Raw genomic sequence first — 26,922 nt, forward strand, 5'->3', positions numbered from 1 at the left:
ACGATAGCCAGAACATAGCTGGTTCTCAAAAATAAATAAATAAATAAACAAGTAATATTCTAGGCAAATGAAACAAGGCAAAGACAGAGAGATATGAAAGAATATAGAATGTTCAGGCAACTGCACACAATTTGGTTTTTCAGAAATATAAGTTTAAGAGAGATAGTAGGGAATAAAGAGAGGAGAAAGCAGGACCTGGTTTTGAAGGGACTAGATACAGGGGTCCTCAAACTTTTTAAACAGGGGGCCAGTTCACTGTCCCGCAGATCGTTAGAGGGCCAGACTGCGGGCCCTGGGACAAGTCGGCTGCTAAGCAGGACAGGCAGTGGCCGCAAAAACATCCGGCAGACCGCATGTGGTCCTAGTTTGAGGACGCCTGGACTAGAACACCTTGCTGACTTTACATGTTACTGCAGGCAACAAGGAACAGGCACACTGGGTTTTTTGGTTGTTTGTTTTGTCTTTCTTTCCTCCATTTCAGATCAATGTGAGGATATAAACAATTAGGTTACAAGGTTTGCATTTGCTAGGTAGAGTCCCCATCATTATTGTGTCTTGCATCCAAGAGGTACAGCACACTGGTTTTTGAACAGGGAAGGAAAGTGGTCTCTTTGGAAATTTAGAAATATCACTCTGGGAAAAAAATATGGGTCCAATGAGCAGAGATTGACTTTAATCAGATGTAATAAGAGAGATCGGTACAAGACAAGAGAAACACAACAGTTTGAAGTAGATAATTGTCATACATAGGCGTGAGGGACAGGGAAGATCTGGAATAACTCTCAGGTCGATGGAGCCAGAGACTGAACATAGGGTACTAAGAAGCAGGTTTTAGAAGAAAAATTGGGATCTCTGGGCAGGAATAAGACTGTTATTGTTCCCCAGAGAGGAAAAGCTCAGACCCCACATCTGCCATTTCCAACAGCAAGGCTTGACTATCAAGTGCCATAGTGTCATGGGACCTCAACATAATTATTCATCTCTCTGTGATTCATTTTTATCAGCACCAAAATGGATAAAAAAAATAAATTTGATGGGCAAAAGAGTTGAACAGGCCCTTCACAAAAAAAATACGTAAATGGCCATACATAAATCAACACACTCCTACCATGTGAGACATTGATATATCCCTAGGTATTTACACAAGAGAAATCAAAACACATGTAATTATAAGGGTTGTGAACCTTTATTACTAAGAGACAAAAACTGAAACTAACCCAATTGTCCAGAAATGGGTAAATGGGTAGCACCTTGTGATCTATACATTCAATGGGATGCCACTTAAAAACAAAAAGGAATAAACAACTGATATACACAAAAACATGAATGACTCTCAAAAACATGCTGAGCAATGGAAGGTAAAAGATAATGAAATAATTCTTCAGTGTGGTGAAATAAAATAACTGCCAGCCTAGATTCTGTAAATAGCAAAAAAATCTTCTAAAAACTGTAGGCAAAATTAATACATTATGAACTAATAAAAACTGATTACTTTGTAAGAAATCATAATGAAAAGTTTAAATACTTTAAAGTAAGTGATAATGAATCTGATATAACCAAACCAGTGGGATGTAGCTAAAACTGTGATTAGAGAGAAACTATAAATTTTTAGATTGCTCATGTTAGAACAGAAGTAAACTTAAATAATCCAAGCATTCATCTCAAGAGTCAGAAAAAAAATAAGTACCAAAAAAAGAAGAGAGAAGAAAATAATAATGGTAAATAAGGAGACAAACATACAATAGAGAGGATAAACAGAGACAAAAATTATTTTTTCAAAAGAAAATAAAGAAAGAATATTAATAAATCTCTATCAAACTAATCAAAACAGAAAACACAAATAGCCATGAGCAGAATTAAGGAAACATCACTACAGATTATACAGCCATTAAAAACATAATAACCACCACAACTCACCCAGTATGAAATAGATAATTTGAACAGCCCTATACTACTAGAGAAAATGAATTTGTAATTTTTAAATGCCCTCAGAAGAAATCTGCAGACCCAGATGGTTTCACTGAAGAATTCTCCCAAACATTTCAAGAAAATTTAATACAATTCCACCAATCTCTCCAGAAAATAGAAGAGGAGGGACTATTTTTCAACCCTTTATAAGAAGTCAAGATTACCCTGTTATCAAAACTAGACAAAAGCGTACAAAAAATGAAACCAAAACCCAAGATCCCTTATAATATGGATATAAAATTAACTAAATATTAGGAAATAAAATTCAGAAATATATTTTAAAATTATGTACCCTGACCAAGTAGAACTCATTCCAGGAAAAGAAGGCTGGTCATAATTCAAAAATTGGCCAATGTAATTTATCATATTAATGACAAAAGTAAAAAATCGCATGATCATAATAATTGACTCAGAAAAAGCACATGACAAAACTTAACATCTATTCATAGTTTTAAAAAAATCTAAAAATACTAGGAATAGAGGTGAATTTCCACTTGATAAAGAAAAACTACCAAAAAACCTACTATACCATTTATATTAAATGGTGAAAGACTGAGTGCTTTCTCCCTAAAATTGAGGAGAAGACATGGATGTCCATCCTCACCACTTTCTGAACATAGTACTAGAAGTTCTATCCAGCATAACTGGCAAGAAAAAAAAGAGTTACAAAAGAAAAATAAATAAAACTATATGGATTGCAAAGGAAGAAATAAAAATGTCCCTATTTTCAAATGACATGACAGTTTGCATAGAAAATCTCAAGGAATCTACAAAGAAAACCCTAGAACAAATGAGTGAGTTCAACAAGATCACAGAATACAAAATCGATATACAATAATCAACCGTATTGCTACTGTATTTCTAGACACTAGTATTAAAAATGTGGAAAATGAGATTGAAACATACAATGACATTTACAACTGCTAAAAAAGTATAATAAAATACATGAAAACACGTAGATGACTTACATGCTGAAGATTACAAAACTCTGAAAAGAAGGTCTAAATAAATGGAGAGACATATTGCACTGGCGGATTAGAACACCCAACATAGTAAAGATGTCAATTTTCCCCCAAATGATACATAGGATTAATTTTGATTTTTCTATCAAAATCCTAGCAAGATTTTTTTGAGGATATAAACAAGCTCATTCTAAAATTCATATGGAAACTGAAAGGAACTAGAATGGCTAAAAAGACTTTGGAAAAGATGAATAAAGGAGAAGAATCATTCTGTCTAATATCAGTACATATTATACAGCAACAGTAAGAGACGCACAGAAATATACCAAATCAATTTTGACAAAGGTACAAAAGTAATTCAATAGAGAAAGGATAATACAATATTTTCAACAAATCATGCTACAGAAATTGGATATTCATAGGGAAAAAAGGAAAGAGCCTCCACCTAAACCTCACACCTTATATAAAAAATTAACTTGAAATGGATCATAAATTTAAATGAAAAATGTAAGGCTGTAAAACTTTTAGGGAAAAAAAAAAAGAAGAAGACATTCTGTAGGACCCATGTTTTTCCTAAAAGTTTTATAGTTTTACATTTGCCTAAATAACTAGAAAAATGTTACTAGAAAAATCCTACAAAATGGCCACCATCTCCCTCTATGCTCTGGCTTTCATGAGAGAATGTCCTTTGTGGACCACTTTAATTGGAAGCACTCCAGAAAAGAAATTCTGGAAAGCTACACTTCAGCCCAGCCAAGTTAACATATCAAAAGCCATCACCAATACATACATGGATATTTTTATGTTGACCACCACCCCTTCACTTGCAGAAAAATTATTTCTTAATGGATCATACACTTAAATGTAAGCGATAGACAGCATGGTACTGGCACAAAAATAGAAACACAGACATCTGGAATTGAATAAACAACCAGGAAATGAAACTAACATCTCACAACCACCTAATCTTCCATAAACCAAACAAGAACGTACCTTGGGGGAAAGACTATCCCTATTCAATAAATGGTGCTGGGAGAACTGGATATCCTGGACCCACAACTTTCCCCACTCACAAAAATTGATTCAAGGTGGATAAAGGACTTAAATATAAGGCATGAAACAATAAAAATCCTCAAAGAAAACATAGGAAAAACACTAGAAGATATCGCCCTGGGGAAAGACCATGAAGAAGACTGCCGTGGCAATTGCAACAACAAAAACACAAACAAATGGGACTTATTTAAACTGAAAAATTCTGTTCAGCCAAGGAGACAACAACCAAAGCAAATAGACAACCTACACAATGGGAAAGGATATTTGCATATTTTGAATCAGACAAAAGCTTAATAACTAGGATCTATAGAGAACTCAAATTAATCCACATGAAAAAAGCCAACAATCCCATATATCAATGGGCAAGAGACATGAATAGAACCTTCCTAAAAAAAACAGATGAATGGCTAGCAAACATATAAAAAAAATGCTCATCATCCCTAATTATTAGAGAAATGCAAATCAAAACCACCCTGAGATATCTTCTAACCCCAGCAAGAATGGCCCACATCGGCTCAGCACCTGTGGCTAAGGCACTAGCCACATACATCTAAGGTAGCAGGTTCAAATCCAGCCTGGGCCCGCCAAACAACAATGATGGCTGCAACCAAAAAATAGCCGGGCATTGTGGCAGGTGCCTGTAGTCCCAGCCACTTGGGAGGCTGAGGCAGGAGACTCGCTTGAGCCCAGGAGTTGGAGGTTGCTGTGAGCTGTGATGTCACAGCACTCTACCCAGGAAGATAGCTTGAGGCTCTGTCTCAAAAAAAAAAAGAATGGCCCACATCACAAAATCTCAAAACTGCAGATGCTGGTGTGGATATGGAGAGAAGGGAACACTTTTACACTGCTGGTGGGACTGCAAACTAATACGACCTTTTTGGAAGGAAGTAAGAAGAACCCTCAAAGAACTCAAGCTAGACCTCCCATTTGATCCTGCAATCCCATTACTGGGCATCTATCCAAAAAGAAAAAAAATCCTTTTACCGTAAGGACACTTGCACTAGACTGTTTATTGCAGCTCAATTTACAATCGCCAAAATGTGGAAACAGCCTAAATGCCCACCAACCCAGGAATGGATTAACAAGCTGTAGTATATGTACATCATGGAATACTATTCAGCCATTAAAAAAAATGGAGACTTTATAGCCTTTGTAAATGTAAAGGATAAGGCAACAATTCTAAGAGAGAACATAGTGAAATATCTTCATGACCTTGGGGTTACCACAGATTTCTTAAACAGTACACAAAAACTATCACTAAAAAAAAATGATTGATAAATTGGACTACATTAAAATTATGAAATTCTATTTATGGAAAGACAAGACACAGATCAGGAGACTTTAGGGTATGAAAGAAATCCTTAGACCAGTAAAATATGTTTGCAATATGTCTATATAACCCACAAAGAACTGTAACAATAATGGCTAAAGTGGAAAAGAAAAACAATATCATATTGGCAAGGACCTGAAGCAACTGGACCTCTCACAGCCTACTGTGGGAAGTCAAAGTTTGCAAAATCTTCATAGAAAACTGTTTGACAGTGTCCACTGAAGCTAACTGCATCCATAACCCATGACTTAGTAATTTCATCAAAAAATAGAAACCATCTAAATGCCCACCAATAATAATAAAATGGATAAACAAATTGCAGTACAGTACACAATAGAGCACAGCAATGAAAAATGAGTGAATTATTGCTATATACAGCCTTATGATTGAATCTCATAACATTGAATGAAACTAATAAGGCACCAAAACATTGGATGATTCTATCCTATACAGTTATAGAGTTCAAACCAAGTTTAAAAATCAATGTCGTTGAATTCTATGTTATATTTACCTTTGAGAAGGAGAGTGGGGATAATAATTCAGGGCGATGTTGTTTCTAATGCTCTATTTCTCCACCTGTTAGTAGTTACATGGCTGTTTTCCCCTGGTGAAAATACGCTGAGCTCACTTGTGATTTATGTGCTTTTCTATATAAATGTTATCTTGCAGCAAAAAACGTTATTAAAAAGTTAAATCTGAGGCTTGCTGCAGTGGCTCACATCTGTAATCCTAGTACTCCAGGAGGCCAAGGCAGGAGCATTGCTTGAGACCAGGCATTCAAGACTAGCCTGAGCAAGAGCAAGACCCCATCTCTACAAAAAATAGAAAAATTAGCCGGGTGTGGTAACACACCTGTAGTTTCAGGAAGCTGAAGCAGGAGGATTGCTTGAGGCCAGGAGTTCCAGGCCAGCCTGAGCAAGAACAAGAACCCCTCTCTACAAAAACCAGAAAAATCAGCCAGGCATTCACATGCTTATAGTCCCAGCTACTTAGGAGGCTGAGACAGGAGAATGGCTTGAACCTAGGAATTTGAGGTTTCAGTGAGCTATGATGACACCAGGACACTCTAGCCCAGGCTACAGAGCCACACTCTGTCTCAAACTTAAAAAAATAATAATAATAAAATTCAGTTCAAAATGGTAATATTCAACAAGTACAATACATAAAAAGGGGCTGAAATGTTCAGATATAGATGGCCTCAAGGAGGATCACCCAGGAAACACCAACTACCCAAGGGACAAGATGTCTGCAACTGAGCAAATTGAACAGGAGTGTGTGCCAGGAACCAGGAGCAGGTGGAGCCAGGAAAGCAAGCCAAGATACTAGATCAAGATGAGGTGAAGCCAGAAGATCCTCCCAAATACAGTGGCTGAAATAGGAGATCAGAAGCTATGCATTTCAAAATGAGGGAAGCGGTACCCAGGTGCTCGAGAGGAGGGCATCCAAGCCAATGAAACGATCTAAAATAGTGACTTTTTTTAACCGTTCATCCCAGTCATTTTTCACTCTTGCTGTGCAGTACTTTCTGGTTCTTAACTGACATAGGTCACCTTGCAATCTTAGTCTACAGAATTCAACTTCTATCCTACAATCCCCTAAGGAGTTCAGTGGAGGAGACGGAAGGGAGTTGTCCTTATGAATATGCTAAATATTCAAAACCACCCTTTGTCTCCTTGGTCTTTGAAAAACCAAGAATGTTTATAATACAATAATGAAATAAAAATAAAGTCATTCATCAAGAACCCTGTATTTATTTTCTTTATGTCTGAAGGTTGTTAAATTCTAATTATCCTGAACTATTTTCATACTGCTGAGCAGCCTCCACTTATGAAGTCAGTAATTAATATTCAATTTGCCTAGAGCTTTCAGATTTGCATGTTAATTATTGATTTCTTAATCACCAGGATGGGTATTTGAGAGCTTTAGAGAACACTGACATTTTGGTAAATGTTACAGAGTGATCATCTCTGTAGATTGGAGTTTTTAAGAAAATATTTTGCAATCTTTTATTTTCAGATTTCCTCTCCACCTGCAGCTCAATTCTTTTCCTGAGGTATCTGCTCAGGCCTTACACTGCAGTTATTGACAGAATTATGCATTTGAATATGTAAAGGGACAATGTCATCCTTTATAGTCTCAGCTGGACACCCTGTATAGTATCATCCCTCCAACTGAGGGAGGAGGGAGGTAAGGAGCATTGGCAACTCAAGCAGAGGAAGCTGAGACCAGTTAAGCTAGACACTGGGTGTGTGGCCTGATTGCAGTAGACTGTCTGGGTGAGATATTTGGATTATCCTAGCACAGAGCTCAAAGGGACTATAGTTGAGGCACTGAGAAAATTGATGAGAGGAAGTTCTGATGCCAGGTGACACTTAAAGCCCAGGAAGGCAATAGCATCAAAATGGTGACCAATGAAGTCTTTCACAGCTAGACTTTAGCCAATCATGGAGGACACAAGGAATAGGGTCTATTTGATTCCCAGGGGAAAGGAACTAACAAAGAACTGAGCTTGGCCAGGTGTGGTGGCTCACACCTATAATCCTAACACACTGGGAGGCTGAGGCATGTGGAATGCTTGAGCTCAGGAGTTCAAGACCAGCCTGAGGAAGAGAGACTCCATCTCTGCTAACAATAAGAAAAGCAGCCAGGTGTTGTGGTGGGCACCTGTCATCCCAGCTACTCAGGAGGCTGAAGCAAGAGGATCGTTTGAGCCTGAGTGTCTGAGGCTGCTGTGACCTATGACTCTATGGCACGCTACCCAGGGCACAGCGTGAGACTCTGTCTCAAAAACAAACAACAACAATAAAAAAAAAAAACACCTGACTATGTTCTTATGAATTGAGCTGACTGGCCTAATGCCCAGGTAGGGGTCCCAAACTGAGCTGGGAACCTGAGGGTCTTCTGACCATGGTCCTTTCATGGCTGGAGTCAGAGAAGCAATAGCACGTATATGCATGAGTACACAAACCCCCCTTACCAAAGACTCATCCTCATGGAGTGGCTTATGGAATATCTCGTGAGTGAGGGTTCTGGAAAAAAAAAAAGGCCAAGATGCCAAGTTTATCCAAGCCATGCATTAGCCAGTAAAGAGGAGACCAGACGAGAGGCCACACTGGAAGACATGGGATGGAAGGAAAGGACTCACCACGATGTGTAAGGTTAGAGAACAGGCAAAGCTAGAGGAGGCGCGGATATAAAGTGGGGCCACTTAAAATATGGTTTTTAAAATGTGAGTGCTAAATCCTTTTACTTGCTGCTGCACACCAAACTACCCAGATCATGAACAGGGTCTCGAAATGAAAAGTTCTTGCTGGACAAGTGTTCAGAGGGTTGGGGTAGGAAATGCTGTGGCTCAGAGCTCCCCCCACAACCTATCGCCCTGAAATTGTGGTTCTGCAACCACAGGTTGTTGGTGAACTCCATCCAGGATAGGCGGATATGCCCAGTGCATTTCCTGCTATGGGGACAGGCTAAGAAACTGAGTGAGCCTGAGTCTACGGACATTGGAGCAGCTGGAAGGAGTCAGACAGGACTAGAGAAAAGAAAGAGACTTTACAGGAAGCTAGTAGGAAATTCCCGACTCTTACCCTGACCACTACATTGATTCTACTCAGTGAATTGATCCAAAGAAGATATTTCCCAGCAAGAAACATAACCAGTAGAATAGCATCTAAATATCAATAGCCCTTATATATCTTTAAGTATCCAAATGTACATTCATGTGGCCTTCAATAGTTTGGCTGACCAGTCTTCTGTCATAAAGAGAAATGTATCTGGGAAACTGAATAATAGCTAGGGTCTTTTAAATTTCCTAGGATGGTAAACATGAATCCATTATTTAGGCAACTTTATGCAACATTTTCAAACTAGAGGCATCATGCCTGCAATTATGCCAAGGTATTAAGAAATTCAAGAGAAAGCCAGATGTGTGGCCATGCGTACACCTGCTATCTCCTTCAAACTCTGCTCCACTCCTTTCCTGAAACATTTATCTCTCCTTATGCTGAGCTCTCAGCCTGGCATCCAAGTGGCCCAACATAGCTTTAACATTGCTCACCCAATACCAGATTTTATCCCTTATCTCACTTACCCACTATGGGAGGTGGCATTAATAGCTCTGATTTTCACCCTCCCTGGATCCATCTCCTTTCACTGTGACTTCCCTGTTTCACATACTAAAAAGGTAAAATATATTTCTGCCCCAACTTGCATTCAGCCATGTGACTTGCTTTGGCAAAGTGGACGTGAGTGGATGTAAGTGAACTGAGGTTTGGAAGGGCTTTCTCTGGTCCTAGCTAAGAGGTACCTTCTGACTCTGACAATCTGTTGGCTGACTCCCACATCCCTCTCAAGAAAATAAAAAACTCAAATGCTCTCCCATACTTCTTGGGGCAGCAGGAAATTCAGTAGAGTTGTCTAAACTCCTCTCTTCCCTGACACCCACACAGCAATTTAATTTCCCACTCCCACTCTATAGCAGCATGGGAATTGCTGCCTGGCTGCCCCCTCCCAGGACTCCTCTGCTCCCCGGATTCCTTTATTTTCCAGGGGATATAGCCCAACCACCACCAGTTTGGAGCTAACGCTGGGATCCCTTTCTCAATGACCCTCACCTGCATACACTCTCTTTTTTCACTCCCAGTGTTATTTCTTCAGAGATTTTTGTTTTCCACAATTGGTAGAAACCGGGAGGAAGGGAACTAGTTAGCTGGGCATTCTTCCAAACCTATTTCTTACATCAGATAATTCATTTTCTTTGTTTTTCTTTCCATTCTGCTATGGCCCTCCCGTTCCCTGGGGTGGTGAAGGCCAAGGTCTAGTTTGAATGGTGGGAAGAACAATAGAACAAATAAGGAAATTGAGGCAGCAACAGTAGCAACCACAGCTAATAGCAATTATGACCCTGTTGTATATCAGTGAATAAGTGCCAAGTCACAGACAGGTTCAGGAGAACAGAGAAGTCACCTGAAGTATCAAGCCTACAACAGGAGCTCAAGTGTATAAAGTCACGGACATCAAAGAAGGAAAAAGACATTGGCAGAAACACCAAACTGTAGAGATATTGAGGAAAAATGGCTAAGTAAGAGAAGGTAGTAACAGAAAGATCCAAGCTGTGGCAAGGGCTCGGGAGTCAGGGAAAGGCAATGCAAGACAGGGGTTCATTTTCCAGCTCCATCCACGTAAACATGAAGGAGGTAAAGTCTCCATCCTTCTTAATGGCTGCATAGTATTCCATGGTGTACATATACCACAATTTATTGATCGATTCATGGGTCGATGGGCACTTGGGCTTCTTCCATGACCTAGCAATTATGAATTGGGCTGCAATAAACATTCTGCTACAAATATCTTTGTTGTAATGTGATTTTTGGTCTTCTGGATATATACCTAATAAAGGAATTGCAGGATCAAATGGCAGGTCTATTTTTAGTTCTTTAAGTGTTCTCCAGATGTGTTAACCAGTTTGATGAAAATATTTCAAATTGTATATGAAAACACCACACTGCACCCCATGATTGCATTAATGTACACAGCTATCATTAAAAAAAAAAAAAAAAAAGACAGGGGTTCATTGTCCATAATGAAGCCAGGGCATGGCCATGGCTCGTGATTTTGACATATTTACAATGCCACTGTGCTATGACCACAGGATCTTTCTCAATGCAGCCATGTTCATGAACCACTGCCTAACGATCCTTGGGAGCCGGGAGAGGACTGCTCTTCTCTGTCACACGAAGTGGAGCCAGTGCTTATGGCTTGTTTTAGGTTCTGCCACACTCACATGTAGCAAGGATCCCTTGGTCATATCATGACGGGTTATAAACATTGCTACCTGACCATCCTTGCCTGTTATAAGTCCCCTCCCTGTAGCGATTCAAGCCCTTCACAGAGCCACCCTGACGTTTGGATAACATTTTATATTTTCAAATGATTAGAACCAAGCATTTCAGATATTGATGTATTTATTGATCTTAGATCAAGATGATGAAGGATGGGAGAAAAATCATGTCCAATCTCACAAGGTTTAATGCATTCAAGAATAAAATACAATCCCCTTCCCCTCCGAAGTCACCCCCTATAAGCAGCTGAGGTTCTTCTTTTTCTCTTCTATGTCCCTCTGTCCTTGTCCACCACTTCTCTTGGGTCTAATGACCCTCATTCCTCTCCCAGGCTGGGTTGGGTACCCCTTCCCTGTGCTCCACAATGCATTATTCATTTTTCTAACACTGTGCTTCCAATTATCTAAAACTCCCTGTTTAAAAGCCCCACTGAATTAAGAACTCCTAACAAAAAGGGACTAGGTCCTGGTGTAGATTATAGTTCAGTAAATATAGAGGGGTAGACCAAGCATACTTGAAACCAATTGAAGCATCCCTGATCCCAGTCCAAAAATCTAGGCCATAACTCTGGAGACCTCCCTTAGTTTAAGTGTTAGAAACCCGGTGGTTTTCCACTTTGGCCTTGACCCATCACTCTGACCATGAACTAAACCTCCCACGTATTCACTTGTTTCTCATATTAACCCCGTCTTCTCTCTGCTTACCCTGGACTCTCTCTGCTCACCCTGAAAGTATCTGGACTAGAAACAAGGGAAGTATTTGGGTAAGTCCAGCCCACACACCACACAAAGACAGGCTTTGGAAAAATATGTATCTTTCATCCAAAAAATGACATGCAAGCACTCTGTGCTGCCTCGGCTGTGAGGCAAGTGCCAGGTGTCATGCGGGTCAAGGCCGATCATTATTTCTACTGTCTGGACCATGGAGACAGGATCCATGACCCCAGTACCTAATTGCCATCTTTGACATCTATTATTCTATGAATTTTTGATGTTTCAATCTGTGTACGTTGCGGAGAATAGTGGTGATGACAAAAGAGTACTTTCCATTCTCTCCTGGGCATGTGATAAAGGGCCAGTTTCCCAGCCCGTCTGCAGCCAGGAGGAGCAGGGAGGCATTCCACTAGTTGTGGCAGTTCTTACACACTCCCTTTTGAAAGGCAGGCTAAATCCTTTCAAGATAGAAAACGGTGGGCTTGCCTCTTTTCCATTTCAGCAATTATCCTTAGGCTGCTCTGTTTCATACATTTATGGAGTGGTTATTTGGGATTAAAGGATACAATTGAATCTATATCAGAAATAAGTTTGAGATCCCTCGCCTCCCTGACCAACGTGTTATTACCGCCTTCACAAAGGGGCATTTACCCGTCCGTCAGAAATATACTTTGTTTTCATTCTGTGTGAAATCCTCTTTTACTTCCAAAGACACATCTGGGGAATAAAGTGAATGCTTTTGACAGACATTTCCCAGGGGAGAGCACCAGCTTTTGCCTTGGCCGCAGCTGGCCCTGGCCTTTAAGCAGCACCATTCTGTTGATGAAATGCAGTCACAGACCTATGTGCTCTAAAAATAGAACCCTGTGGAGTTCCTCCATCCCCTAGGTCTGTGCTGCTGCCCTCATTCACATGCTATTTAAGAGAGTCCAATTTTCCTGAACGATCTCCCCAGTTTTTTCCTAGAAATAAATGCTTGGCATTGAAAGGGGGGAAACATTTTAGCTCTGTGACCTGCAATTAAGTCCCTGGGACTCGGGCTCCCTCTTGTTTCTCAGATGTGCCCAGATTTAGCAGCCCGGCACCCTCTGAAGAGAGTGGCCCAGTTTGCAGGCTCCCATTTCCTACACCTGATGGAAACCTTGAGCGTATGTTGTCAAGACCCGCTCTGATATTACAGGTGATACCTGTCCAGAGCTTTGAGTTTGCAGAACGCTTACACTCTCACTACCTCCCCTGAGACTTTTCATGATCTTGGGAGATAGGTGTTTTCCCCTTTCCAGAACAGAAGATGAAGGCTCAGTGAGGGTAGAGGTCTTGCCAAAGTTAAACAGCTTTATGGAAAGCCTGACCAGCTCTCCCAGATACACCCCCTTGCTTCTTGTACTGCTAATTGAAAACCATCACCAGTTAAAAGGCCCCTGGGCTTGGTTGTACATTGGCCATGCCCACAGCTTCCTAGGGGACTCCACTATGCAGGCAGGACTGGGGGCCCACACACAGCCCTCCTCCAGCACCCAGCCCTGTGCTCAGGAATGAGAACAGAAGTAAGAATGTGTCACGTAGAACAGGCTGGGGTGGCATGTGTGGGTATGGGGCGGGGCAGGCATCTAGTCTGCATGCCCACATCAGGAACGCTGAGAAGTCAAGGCTAGTCGCTTCCTAAGTATCTGAGGCTCAGTAGGATAAATTGTGAGGGAGTTCAGAGAAAAGTTGTCAAGCCAAAACAACAGATTTTAAACTATCTTTGTTGCTAGACCTTTATTTTACTGTTTCCTGACCTCTGTGCCATCAACATTTGAGGACAGATAAATCTTTATTGTGAGGGTGTCCTGTGTGATATAGGGTATTTACCAGCCTCCCTGCCCTCAATCCACTAAGGCAGTAGCAACCCACACACACACACACACACACACACACACACTCTGGTTGTGACAACCAAAACTATCTCCAGACATTCTCAAATGTCTCCAGGTGGCAAAATTATCCACCTCTAGTTGAAAACTATTGCTTGATTTCATGGTATTTAATGTTCATGTCTCTGTCCCCCTCCTTAACTGTGAGCTCCCTGAAGACAGGGCCACACATCACCCCCTCTATAATCCCTAAATCTAGCAGCTCACAGTAGAGAGCCTCGGTTCACAAAGATCACTCAAACTGACCTGCCTTCTCAGGAGTGCTCCTGTGAGGGCTTGCGCTCCACAGCCATGGCCCTTTAGCCCTACTTTATTGGACAAGAGGTCACTACCTGATCCAAAGTCAACCACTCACATTCCCTCTCCTGTTGGGTGGAGGACATATAAACTCTACACTAGCTGGGGCTGCTTTTTTGAATGGGTGAGCTGGAAGGTAGGAGCAGCCTCTTGTACCTATCACATCAACCAAAAGCAAATAAAGCCAACCTTCTAAAAAATAAGAATGAAACAGATGTCCAAGCAGAGACTAGGGACCAGATGAGAGACCCTCTCTGGGTTCACGGTGGTTTGCAGACACTGGTGATTTTTCCAGCCCCTCCCCCAGGCTTGGCTGCCTTCCTGCCCTTTGGTTCTGTGAACCTCCCCTATATCCTGATGACAAACGCCCTTCTTATATGGAAAACAGCTTGAATTAGATCTTAATACCTAGAAGAGGCCTCACCAATACATGGACCTGGCACTGGGTAGATATTCACTAAATTTTGTCTAGTTAATTGATTGATTAATGAGCCAGCTGCCAAAAACAAGAAGTTGTGAGACCCGCAGGGATATATGAAAGCAGGGGCCACAGCAGCAGCAGCACCAGCCACCTGAAGGCCACTGGGCAGGAGAAACTGCTCCAGAGACTGCCTTGCCCTGGTAGAGGCAGAAGGAGGTGGCAGGCAGAGGGGCTGTGCAGTCATAAAACCCCAGAGGATGTTGATGAGAACCCAGCCCTCTGAGTCTCTCCAAGCCAGGTCCAGCCTGGGGTAACAGGGCTCTGGCTGGCCTGTGGAGAATCCTGTTAGTCACTTAGCCACAGCTGGTGCTCCTGACACAGCTGGGGACAGCATCAGCATGACAGCATTACAGATGAAGCCAGGTGAGAACTGGCAGGGTAAGTCCACCCCCTGCCTGGCAACACTGTTTAGCTTCTCTGAGAGCCTCCCAGGGCCAGCTGAGATGCCTGTAGGACGCAGGTTTAGAGCAGACTGAGATTCCAGGACAACTCTTCAGGCTCTCCCCTGGGCAGTTCTAAAATGCAAAGGCTACACAGTGAGGGGACCAGGCTGAGGTCCCTGTGTGGTGCTCTGGGTGAGTAAGCACCACCTGAATGCTGCCAGGCAGGAGAGGCCTGGACGGTCCCTGGGCTTCAGGGAGATAAGCAGGTGAGTCTGGGTGAAGGGACAGATCCCAGTTGCAATGAGGAGGGCTTTGTGTTGTTAAGTCACAGTGGCTACTAATGTGGCATCATGTAAGTGAAGTCAAAACCACAGTGGCCAAGGCTGGAGAAAACCAAGGACCAGTGTGTGTTCAGAGCAGAGAGCTCCGTGCAAATGGCTCTCAGGCAAGGTGCTTTCAGACAAGGTACTTCTCTGCCTGGGGAGCTCCCTGGAGGGACTCCCAGGACAAGCCAGGGTATTTTTGTATAAAATCTCCAAGGCATTTGCATAGCATATTTCTGTGTCCATTCTTGCTAATCTTTTGTACCATCTGGGGCTGTCTGGGGAAGCCGTAATGCAAACATAACTCAAAGAAGATATGCAGCCCCCTCTGTCAGTCTTGCGGGTGTGGGCTGTCTGTGCTACCAGAGGGTTGTCGAGGTTGGGGTCGCAGAGCAGAGGGCCACGGATAAGAGAACGTTGATGCTATTTGTGCCAGAGACCACTGAGACACAAGTATCCAGGCAGATGCCACCATTCCTATATATCAGAGAGGACAATTTTGGCTGCAAAAGTAACCTCTGGGATCTTAAAAGAGTAACCTGTGGGAAGTGTGTGGTCAGGAGGCAACACCTCCTTGGTAAGGACGATCACACAGATGCATGATGGTGGGCAGCCAGGGGGCAAAGTATCGCCCACAGCCCCACGGTGGGAACCTCTGCAAATCTGCTTATCTTTGCTCTGCTCAGCCTTCCAGGGACACCACCATAAGAGCAAGCATCTCCTTTCTCGGGACTCCAGGATCTCTGATGCCTTAGTTCCACTGCTTCTGGCTTGCTCTTCAGGTGACACTCCAGAGGGCAGGGACGGCAGGCACAAGCTTCCCACAGGCTTGCTGCAGGAGTGAATCCATGAGGGACGCAGACCCTGGCAGCGAGAGACATGCCTTGGGAGTTTCGGCCCCCTGTCCCAACTACCACAAAGGGAACTACTCCTGAAGACCCCAGAGAAAGCCCAAGGGCCTACAATGCAATTTTGAAATTAGGATTTCTAGCCTGGCAAGTGATCTATAAAATGTGGCAACTTCAGTCCCAGCACCGAAGCCTGGGGAACCACCCGCTAAGCTATGCATGGCACAGGTGTTTCCAGCATCCAAAAGAACTAAATCGCCAAATCGTCTTTCTTCATGTAATAACAGATTCTAGAATATTAATGAATTTGGGGTGGTCATTGTACAAAATGCAAGGCAACCAAGGATAAAGAGAAGGTCTCGATGTCATGAAGCTTACATTCTAAAGAAGCTAGATGGGAAAAGGAACATATTTTCCCACTGAAATGTGCCTGACTTGGGACACACATGCCCACCATCATTCCACAGGGGGCTCACAGTCCCCCCCTATGTCTTTGACCCATAGGGTTGAGCCAGCACACCAGGCCCTTCTGTTAAGAGAGCTACAGCAGGCCCACAGTTTAAGCTCCATGGGTTTTGATCATGAAGACATGAAGACCCTTACCCACTCCCCAGGGTCTATCTTTCCAATACAGCATCCTAAGAGCCCTCTCTGGGGAGAAAAGATGAGTCTCTTATGCTGATCCACAAAGAAGCCGGCCCTGCCATTAGGCCAATTGTGATAAAGCCTTCTGTCACATTGGCTCGGAGCCAGACAGTTGATACCACCACTTACTGACTATGCGAACTTGATGCTCTCTGTGCCTCAGTTTCCTCTTGCATAAAATGAGAACAACAGGCCAAAGTCCCCCGAGTATTTTAATACCTTAGATTACAGCCATTCTCAACCTGTGGGTCATGACCCAAACAACTCTTTCACAGCAGTTACCTAATATCAGATATTTACATTACGATTCATAACAGTAGCAAAAATTATAGTTATGAAATAGCCATGAAAATAATTTTATGGTTGAGGGTCACCACAACATGAGGAACTGTATTAAAGGGTCACGGCATTAGGAAGGTTGTGAACCACTGTGAGAAGTCCCATATCTAAAGCACTTGCACACAGTCTGGCAAGTGAGACTCACTGGGTTTCAGAGCCTTTCCGTCCTCCTCTGGGCTGACTCCCTTTTCCTGCCCCTGACCCAGGCCCCATATGTTCCTCTAGAGCAGCCCACATAGGCTTTCTTCCCTACCAGGGTAGTGTTTATTCTACCCAAATCCCCATTCCTGTAATAATTAAGACCTGGGGGATCCTTCAGATCACATTTAGGAAGGAGGCACCCAGGGAGGAGTCCTGTGGTATGGAACTCTAATGAGGAAATATTTGACACCAGGAGACATCCTGGGGCCCTCACAATCACCCCCTCTATCTTACCATCCCCTCCACCTGCAGGACTGAGTCATCTATCCTATAAACACATCAGAATAGCTTTTTTTTTTTTTTGAGACAGAGTCTCATTATATCGCCCTCAGTAGAGTGCTGTGCCATCACAGCTCACAGCAACCTCCAAATCTTGGGCTTAAGCCATTCATTTGCCTCAGCCTCCCAAGTAGCTTGGACTACAGGCACTCACCACAATGCCTGGCTGTTTCTTTTGTTGTTGTTGTTGCAGTTGTCACTGTTGTTTAGCTGGCCCAGGCTGGTTCGAACCCATGAGGCTCAGTGTATATGGCTGGCGCCATAACCACTGTGCTACCAGCACTGAGCTATCAGGATAGCTTTCTAGCAATGAAGCAACAACTCAAAATTTTTCTAATCACAGGGCAAAGTGATAATTTTTCCTTGAATCCCCCCTCCCATCCTCCTTCTTGCAAGACAGCACTCGAGGGTGAATGAGTTATCTATTTGGATAGCAGTGCCTCTGGTTTTATTGCAAATTAAACATGCACACATTATAAACAAACAATAGATGTCTCTAGAGCAAATATACTGCTTTCAGACCCTTCATAAATTCTTCAAGAGGAGCTCTTTGCAGTTTATAGCCTTAATATAATTTTGAGTGAGTTATAGCTCTGTGTATCAGGAGGAGGCTTCTCACTTAGGGGGCTTCAGAGCAAGACTCTCCAGTCTCCCACTGTGCTGCAAACCCATTCAGGGTCAGAGTTTGGTGGCGTTCTAGTCTCACACTCTTCTTCTCTCCTCGCTTTTTGATTTCTTTATAATATTCTCTTTTTCTAATAGCTCAGAACTTACCCTGCATACTAAATCACAGAATTCTGGGATGGAAGAGATTATGCCCCCCACCCACACTTTCTTCCTTGAAGTTTGGTGGATAGGGATGCAGGCAAAGAGGCTGACTGTGGCAGATAGGAGACCCAAACTGTCCTTCCCACTCTCACACCCTCAGCACTCAGCACATCCCAGAATAATGCGTGACCACAAAGGGTTCTCCAGTAGACACTATCTGAGTGTCCTATGACTTAATCCAATTCTGACACTGTCTACCTAGACAGGTGAAGGGCTCAGTCCCACAAGACTTCCCCCTACTTCAGATGCAATCACAAGTCCCTGGTTGTGCCCTGTGCTTCTGACCAACTGGTTATAAATCACCTGGGGCTTCCTACCTCCACCTGCTCCAGTTTGATTAATTTGCTAAGATGGTTCACAGAACTCGGGGAAACACAGTCATCTTTTTCTTTTCCTTTTTTCTTTTGTTTTCTACATTTACCATTCTATATACAGTAGAACCTCTTTAAGTTGACCACCCAAGGGACTATAACAAACTGATCAACATACTGAGGTTCCTAAAAGGCCGACCGGACTCCATTTTGCTAACTCCATTTTGGGACAGGCCTATGCAGGTCCCTAACTTGCACCACTCCCCTCTCCCCCACGCCCCACCCGGCCAGTGCATGTCAAACTGCATCCTGTGCTGCGGAACAGCCGGGAAGCAAAACAGCCGGAACCCCAGAAATAGCATAAACGCAACTGTCCCCTCCCTGCAAGCCTTCCCGTTAACCATGAGAAGTTCTGCTTCTGTAAAATTCCACTTTGCTCCCCCTGAACCCTCCCCAGCTCAAAAGAGACTATAAAACCCCAAGAGAACCTAACCTCGGGGTCAAGAGTTCTTTAGGCGCGGAGCCTGTTCTCAGCCGCTGGCAATGAAGGACTCAAAGCTGATTTGGTCTCAGTGCGCTGGTGCTCGGACTCTAATCCCATTCTCCTGTGGGTACAACAATACAGAGGCGGTCAATAGAAGGAACTAGGCCTACTCTACTGATAGGTCCATGTGGTACATGTCCAGTCTATGGAGATTAGGCCAACTTAAAGGGGTGGTCAGTGTAGAGAGGTGGTCAACTCAGGAGGTTCTACTGTACTGATAAAAGATATTATGAGCAGGCAGATGAAGAGAAGCACAGGGAAAGGTGTCGGGGAGGGCCCAGAGTTTCCCTGCCAGCTCCAGGCACCTCCCTGTGCTCAGCCTTCCAAACCCTGTAGTTCAGAGAGTTTCATGGAGGCTTCATCACACAGGCATGACTGATTATTAGCTCAGGCTCCAGCCTCTTCCCTGAGGATGGGGGGTGGGGTAAGCTGAAAGTTCCCCACTTCTAATCAGGGCTGGGTCTTTCCGGGGACTAGCCCCCATCTACAGCCCATCAAGAGTCACTTCATTAGAACAAAAGATGTTCCTAGTCCCCAGGAAAGTTCCCAGGATCGGGAACCAGGGTCAAAGACTAAATATTAGCACGAGTACTTAGCACCCCTGTAGCTCAAGAAATAATAAGGATTCCAGGAGCTCTGTGCCAGAAGCAGAGAGCACAGTGTATTTATCATATCACAATATCACATTGAGAAACTTGTCAGTAAGCGGTAGAGCGAAGCAGAGCAAAGCCTTGAATACAGACCTTCTGACTCCCAGCTCAGGGCTCTTCCTAACATGCTGGGGGGCCCAGGAACCTGATGTAAACTAAAGGGCTTTTAAGTGCTTGGAATACTTGAAACTCTGGAGGATCATGTGCTGTAAAGGGCAGGAAATCAGAGAAAGAGACTAACAGTTAGTTGTGGGAGATGGAGTCAGGGTATTAAAACCAAAATCAGGAGCCAAATGGAAAGAGCAGAACTGACCCATGTGTGGCCAGACTCTGATTCCTGAGGAAGGACAGAGGAGTCACACTGACATACAGGCAGGTCACCGTGGGGAGACAGGTGGGAAGCCTGGGGATTTCCAGGACAGAATCTAGGAAGTTTACCTTAGAATAGTCCTCTTTTCCCTGGGGCAGACCAGTGCATCTTTAAAAGACCTACCTCACGGGTGGCGCCTGTGGCTGAAGGAGTAGGGCATGGCCCCATATGCCAGGGGTGGCCGGTTCAAACCCGCCCTGGCCAAAAACTACAGAAAAAAAAAAAAAAAAGACCTACCTCACACTGACTCTTTGCTCTGCATCTTAGGAGAAGTCAGCAGGACACCATTCAAGCAGGTTCTGGACACAACCAAGTGATCTGCATTTCAGGAAACTGTAGGAGAATGTCCCATCTCACACAGCAAATGTCATTGTGAGATCCCCTTGCAGGTTGCATGTGGCCCTGACAGGGGTAGGTGCTGGGATTTTAACTCCTGCCCTACCATATTCAGATGAGGACGCTGAGACTCAGAGAGGCTGGCTGACCAAAAAGGGCACAGCTGGTAACGAGAGGACCCTTTACTTACACTGGCCTTCACACTCCCATTCCAGGGTCCTTGTCACACCTGTAAGTTTTCCCCTAAACTACATCCCTGGCACTCCTGTCTTCTCAAACAACAATGCTATAGGCAATGATGTTTTTTCTCTTAACCCTTTCAAAATTCCTATTTTTTTCTTTCATTGATATATCATAATTGTACATATTTTGAGGATATGTATGATATTTTGATACATGACACAATATGATCAAATGAGGGTAATTGGGATATCCAGGTGATTTATTTCAATTAATTAAACTTCATTTTTTGTGTTTTCAGTGTCATTAAATCCCTTGAGATCATGGCCAAAACTCGAAGATCTCAAACCTGAGGAAGTGGAGAATTAGAGTTAATTCAGACGTTTTGGCCCATGAAACTAAATCCTTTCCAGAACAAAAAAGACATAACAGAAAATTTGCTTTTGTTTTTAGCTAGTATAGAAACTTCCAGATGATGGACTATAACTGCAATGAACTCTAACCCTTGAGGTAAGTCTTTCCTTTTTTGATCACATTTTCACAGGTTGCAGGGCCAGGATTTCACCCTCCTTACTTGAAAGGCAGGTGGAGAAGGGCTGTAGATTCAATCTGTGGCAATTAGGCTACCAATCTTCACTGACTTTCCAGAAGGAAGAGGAGCCAACCAACACCTGCCTCCACTCGGTTCCCAGTGATAGCCCAAGAAATATGGCCAACTGCTCTGTTCTCCCACAAGTCTAAGAAAATACGATACTCCTGAAATGGCCAGGAGCCATTTAGAGATGAACACATCAAGTCCCCAGGAAGGAAGAGGAGGATCTTCCCCATAAATCCTCTTATCTTTCTCTGTAATATCACATGCGCAGAGCCCGCGGAGGAGCGCAAGAAAGAGACATCTGCATTCCCTGTTCACTGTAACATTATTCACAATAGCCAAGGTATGGAGCTAACCTAGGTGTCTATGAATAGAGGAGCAGATAAAGAAAATGTGGTATATACACACAGCAGAATACTACTCCGCCTTAAAAAAGAAGGAAATCCTATCACTTGCAACAAAGTGGACCAACCTAGGGGACAATACATTAAGCAGAATAAGCCAGGTACAGAAAGAAAAATATTGTATAATCCCACTTACAAGTGGAATTTGTAAAAGTCAAATTCACAGATGCAGATTGTAGAATGGTAGTTACCAGAGATGGGGGGGAGGATTAGAGAGATGTTGGTCAAAGGGTCACAAATTTCAATAAGATAGAAGACTAAGTACTGGAGATCTACTGTATAGCAGAGGATCATAGTTAATAATAATGTCTTATATACTTAACAATTGCTAAGAAAGTAGATTGTAAATGCCTTCATCACAAAAATGATAAGGATGTGAGAGAATTGTATGCCATAAATACATACAATTTTTCATTTGTTAATTTTATTTTTTTTAACTTTATGTAGATGAGATCATATGGTAAAAAGAGAGAGAGTGCACACAGGGTCAAGATAGCCTGGGTCCTGTCTTAAGGTAGATGGGACTCTTAAGTCTACCAAACAAAGATGGCAGTGCTAAAGTTAGCTTTGAACTTCTCAGTTCCTAAAGAGTTACCAGGCTGTCTACAATGAAAGGAAATGACCAGACAAAAGAAGTCTGTTAATTAGCTGAGCCACCATTCAGCTTCACTGAGTTATGTTCTAGCTCTAAACCCTCCTGAGACAGATCTGCAGTTTCTGGGGTGTTCTCTGTATAGGAATTTTCCTGAGCAGAAAGTCTCCCAACTTGTTCTCCAGACTTATGTAAGGTCTTTTGATCGGAACCTAAAATCTTCCATTATAAGAAATATTCCTGATGCCAAAAGCATTTATTAATAAATGATGAGCAATTGGGCAAGATAACAATAGAATTCCGAATAGCAATCTAGTTTCTCTGAAAAGCATGGTTATTTCCTGTCCAAGAAGTTCTGCTAGCTCTTGGCATTGGGTGTATATCATTTGGAAAATATCATTAATATTTCCAAAATGACAGATTTTTTTTAGGCTACATGAATAGATCTCCTTTATCCAAGTCCTTAAAAATATTATCTAAGCAGATTCCAGCCCTTCCTCTCTCTGTCCTGAAAATTATATTGTTTATTTACAGACAGTCTGGATTAGCAGATGCATAGAAGGTGCTCCGTGGGAAGTCCCTTCCTGCTGCTAACAGACCTTAAATATGAAATGGGTATCCAGAGTACAAATGAAATCAGAGGATTTCTACCAATAAAGCACCTTGGCAGCGCCTGTGGGGACCTAGGGGACTGAAAGTTACTGTTTGCAAGCTGTGTTGATGATGTACTGTTGGTTTAAAATAACTACAAGTCCACTGAGCCCAGTGTTTTCTGCCATTTTTTAAGCTCAATGTTGAGAGGATCTGTCTAAGTTAGCATGCCTTCTTTCAGAGGTGTCCAGCACACTTTGTATGTATGTCAATCAGTGGCATCTCTAACCCATCATTAGGCTGATCAATCCCTATGGGAAAACTGAGGGAGCCTAGTGCTAGGAAACAAGGATGGGACACATCCACTTTCTCTTTTGTGTTCATGAGGACCCTTTCCTGACACATACCCCCTAACTCTATCACCATTCCCAGTGCTAGTGGAATAAATATTTATAAAGAGAGTTCAGTTCTATGGAGTGCAGGTTTTAATGAAGACAGGAATGTATTTACCCACCCAACCTCCATCTATCCTCTGCCTTTTGTCAATAGAGTTTGACTGCATCTAAAGAAGAATGTCATAATTCTCTAAAGAAAGGCAGCTTATAGCATGAAAAGCCTATAGTTTTTCAGAATAAGAAGAAAAATTTAAGCTGGGAGTGGTTTGAAAGAGCCTTTCCAATATCCATTTCAAGAAACAAAAACCATCTTATCCATGTCCAGGGTCTTTGAGATTTGAAAAAGTAAGTCCTCCTAGTATTTGATTATTTCATTCCCAGGGGGACTGGCACGTGCCAGAAGCAAAATGAACGCCTTTTGTATGGACTTCTTTCCAGCATTAGCTTTATTATTGTTGTCATTGTTAGGTTAGGCACTGGTTTCACCTAAAGCAACAAACCATCAAAAACTTAACAGCCTTTAAGGCTCTCCCTAAGTTATCAGCACATCTAACATGGATCTTATATTAGGATTGTTGCATATTTATTTCCATCTGACTATGACTATGCATAAATTTGAGCAACTCCCTTCACCTTCGTGAACAAAAAGCACTCCAATACCCTATAGATTTTCCCCTAAAACAAATGGAAATATTATTGCCTGGAGAATTTCAACCTTAGTTACAAGATCTCATCCTACATTGCCCTCACTCTTCCTGACAGCTATGAGAAATTCTACCATAGTGGAACAGGGACTTAGATGGAGATGTATAGTGAACTCTTGGTAATGTGGGTCAGCAAGCAGAAGGCAAAGTGTTGTTCCAGGCAATAGTGTGGGCTCTTAGAGGTACAAGCTGAGACTTACATGGCTCTCTACTTGCCCAGCACATAGCAGAGATCTTTGAATGCTTGTTGATTTTCAGTTCAACTGCAGAGGATGGTGGAGGCAAGGGCAACCAGATGGCCCAAGACTCACCGTTTGACAGGTATAATTTGTTCTGCTGATTTGGTCAAGTTAAGGCCATTGGTACAGTATGGTAGGTAGGGGAGAGAGGATAGGAGGTGATGGAGTACTGGAAAGGGAAGAACTTGGGTATCAGGGGAGACACATGTATACAAACAGGTGATGTCAATTCTAGTGATCCATCCATTCCCAGAGGGACTTCAGCTGATAACTTGGGGTAATTGTCAACTTCTTCAGGCACATTTCAGCATTTTTTCACCACCATCGCAATAGGGGAAGAAGAAACTGAACTGAGTATTAAGTCCCAACCACAGACTTAAAGTTGGGAGTCAGTCATGGGGAAGGAGTATATATAATACAAGGCACAATAATCAGATGTCTTCAGGACAGAGATTGACACTGAGTCAGGGAGTACTACTAGGACTGGATGGGCCACTCAAATAAGCAGAGCTTGTCCTTGTCATGCCAAACATCAAGTCCGAGACTGTGACTTAGCTCCAGGACCCCAAATGGTCGGTGTCAGGCTACTGTTGTAAGCTGTGTCCTGGTCCCAGAAATAGTTGGGAGTTTATGAGGTCCTGGGTCTGCAGGGAAGAGGAGCTGGGCTCAGCCAAGATAGGCAGAGAAGAGCCTACAGACTCTGCCCGGCCATTTTCCACAGACTCGGAAACATGATTGTTCAGGCTCAGATTGAACCAGAACAGTGCAGAAAAATTAGTAAAAGATGATCTTGGCCTGATTTCTTTTCTTTGTTATTAATGAAAGGAAAAAAGCAGGTTGTTCAATGTCTTTTCTAGGCAGCAAATCCAAGTTCTTGACTCCTTAATTGAGTCCTGGATGATTTTTCCTTAATTGTCTGACACAAGGTTTAGGAAGGATGGTGAGTAAGCTAGATGTGTCTCGCTTTGGAGAATTTTGCTCCCCTGGTGTTACCAGGCAACTGGATAATTTTTATCAAGAATGCAAAAGCAAGAAAGATGGCCAAGTCCCATAAGTCAGTGATCATCTGGGAAAAAGTACAGCGGGGGCTTCCGGAAACGGCAAAGAGAGGAAAAAGAAACCAGTCACCATGTGCAATGACCTGTTTCCTTGAGAGCCATGGTGTGCAAAGGTTAATAAAGGATGTTCCTGTTTGGCCAACTGAAACCTCAAACATAACACATAGCATCTCTACCCATGTTTTCCCTCACCTGAGTCATCCTGCTCTGAGCTTTTTCAAATTATACTCTATATCCATTGTATCAGTCAGAGTTCAATCAGAAAAAGAGACCCCTCCAGGTTCCCAAGTGGGAAAGGTTTTAATATAAGGAATTAACACTTACACAACCATTGGAAAGACTTGAGGAGCAAAGATCAAGGTAACAGCTGATTTTCATGAAACCAATAAGTGACCAGAGCAGGAAGGTGGCTGCCCACAACCTTGGCTGCCCACAGCACAATGCAAGCGACTCCCAGAAGATTGCCCAGAAATTGCAGGGAACCTGTCATCTCGGCTTCCTGCAGCACCAAAGCAGATAGTTCACAAGAACGCACCAGAAAGCTCTGCAAACCTCACCTTTGTCCTCCTTCCCATCTGCTGATGATTGCTGTCAGAGAATAATGACTTTGTGCTGTCACCCGTCAACATTCACAGTAGTTTACAGAAAAGCCAGCAACCCAGAACCATTCTGGAAAGGAATTCTGGGAAATAGAACTCCAGACATCTCTGCGATGATGATGTAACGATGAAGATGATGTAGAAGGAGGCCGAGAAGATGCTGAGTTAACTGTGTGCGGACAACCGGGCACATCATTCAGAATGGAGGTCTTGTGATGTTTTTTTTTAATTTTTTGCATGTGATTTGTAGATTTAAGGTTTGCTATTGATTTTGTATTGAGTACATTTCCTTTCACAGGCTTACACTGTTTCTAAAATGATAACGGATTGCTAGCTGATGTATTCATTCCTTCTCTGAATATCTGTTGAGCCCCTAGTCTGTAGCAAGGGCTGGGGATATACTAGTGAATGAGACAGACAAGATCCCTGCCCTCACAGGTCCGCCATCTGACCAAGGGGTGACACAGTAAGAAGTGAACTAAACGAACAGGGCAATTTCTTTTTTTAACAGCTTCCTTGAAGTATATTTTATGTGTAATAACATTCACCCCTTTTAAAGATATAGTTCAGTAACTTCTAGTAAATTTACTGAGGCACACCACAATGACCATAAATCGGTTTTAGAACAATTAATCCCCCCAAGAAGATTCCTCATATCCATTTCAGCCCTGGGCCACCCCACTGTTGTACTTTCTGTCTCTATGAATTTGCCTTCTCTGGAAAATTCATAGAAATGGAGTCATTCCATTAATTTTGATTGAAGAGAAACATTACAATTTAAAGGGATCAGAGATAGAAGATAGGGCAAGTGGGGTGGGAGGACTCACCCTATTGGGGATGCTGAGAGGAAAACTTCCTCAGAAAGGCTACATTTGAGCTGAGATGCACCTTTTCAGATATATGTTGGCTTGAGGTCATTTGATATAAAATACCTTTTCAGATATATGT

Source organism: Otolemur garnettii, unplaced genomic scaffold (genome assembly GCF_000181295.1).
Source record: "Otolemur garnettii isolate 467f Iridium unplaced genomic scaffold, OtoGar3 scaffold00001, whole genome shotgun sequence".
NCBI classification, from domain to species: Eukaryota; Metazoa; Chordata; class Mammalia; order Primates; family Galagidae; genus Otolemur; species Otolemur garnettii.